Source organism: Chrysemys picta, unplaced genomic scaffold (genome assembly GCF_011386835.1).
Source record: "Chrysemys picta bellii isolate R12L10 unplaced genomic scaffold, ASM1138683v2 scaf3784, whole genome shotgun sequence".
Classification (NCBI taxonomy): Eukaryota; Metazoa; Chordata; order Testudines; family Emydidae; genus Chrysemys; species Chrysemys picta.
In genome coordinates, this window is record NW_027056485.1 from 3415 (window position 1) to 5000 (window position 1586).

A 1586-nucleotide genomic window follows, 5' to 3' on the forward strand; every position below is an offset into this window, starting at 1 on the left:
GGTGAACATTTTATGAAAGGATTTCCATTTTAAGCTTCTTTTTTCTTTGACATTCCAGATATTGAAGATATTTAAAATTTGGGGTTTTTTGGTAACACAAGTTTCTCTTCCCATTCTCCTGATAGGTTTACAAGTCCAATTTTTTCAAATGGCAACATTTCAATTAAAAAGTGAGGGTCATCGGCAGTAATTCAACAAAACATATATTTATTTCCCTCATTCCCCCTGTTTTAAGTAAGTCTAATTTTCATTCTCTGTTTTCGCCGATTGTGTGAAAAGATGCTCCTCTCTACTGTTTTCCTAAAGGCTCCCTTCACGTCTTTGTTCCTCAGAGTGTATATTATGGGATTTAATACAGGTGCTGCAACTGTGATCACGAGGGAAATCATTTGATCACTCTTTGGGGTGGAGATAGACTTGGGCCTCAGGTAGGTAAAAAGGTCCATTCCGTAGAACAAAGTCACCACCCTGAGATGGGAGGAGCAGGTGGAGAAGGCTTTATGCCTTCCCTCTGCCGTCGGCAGCTTGAGGATGGTGGAGATAATGCAGATGTAGGACAGGGTTATCAACAAAAAAGGGCCCATAATGAACAAAACTGACACAGTCAAGACCATAATCATATTTTTGGATATGTCCGTGCATGCCATCTTCAACACTGGTGGGATGTCACAGAAGAAGTGGTGGATGCGGTTGGAGCCACAGAAGGGCAGACTGAAGATCCAAGTGGTCTGAACTACTTCCACTGAGATGCCGATGATCCATGAAGTACCCATGAGCTGTGCACATGTCTGGCCACTCATGATAGTTCTGTAGTGCAGGGGGTGACATATGGCGATGTAGCGGTCGTACGCCATGGCTGCTAAGAGGCAGCATTCACGTCAGGCCCATGATGGAGATGATGTACATCTGGGCAGTGCAGCCCGCGATGGTGATGGTCTTTTGGTCCACCAAGAGGTGAACCAGCAGCTGAGAGACCACACTGCTGGTGTAGCATATTTTCAAGAATGACAGGTTCACCAGAAAGAAATACATGGGGGTGTGGAGTGAGGGGTTTAGCTTTATAAGGAGGATAACAAGCAGGTTCCCCATCAGGGCGACCAGGTACGTGACCAGAAGCACCAGAAACAGAATGATTTGCAGCTTGTTAAGGTTTGAAAACCCCACCAGGATGAATACATCAGAGATGGTCTGGTTCTCTCCAGGGTCACTCTCTGAATAGATCGTCTGTAAGAGTGGCAAAGAAAGAGACTGAATCTGAGGAATACTAAACATGTGGATGTGAATCAAACAATTCATACTGGTTTCCTTTCTGTTGGGATGCTTCAGACTAAAACCTGCTGCAATTCTGTATAGAAATATATAACTGGACCCAATCATCATGAGGCATAAGCTGGTGTAGCCACATTGATGTCAATCAAGCTGTGCCAATATAGGTCAGCTGGGGAGCCGACCACTTTGACACCAGTGGAACTACAGCTGATTTGCAACAGACGGGGATCTGATGAATTGACTCTAAATGAGCTACATCAGTTTATACCAGCAATGGAGGTATACCAGTTTCCAGCATCGGGGGTTCTATTCTTCTT

At 44.5% G+C, this 1586-nt stretch overlaps 1 pseudogene; it reads right to left on the reverse strand.

The window, feature by feature from the left end:
* Positions 1-230: 230 nt before the first annotated feature.
* On the reverse strand, positions 231-1224 carry LOC101953886 (olfactory receptor 10A4-like; annotated as a pseudogene).
* Positions 1225-1586: the final 362 nt, after the last annotated feature.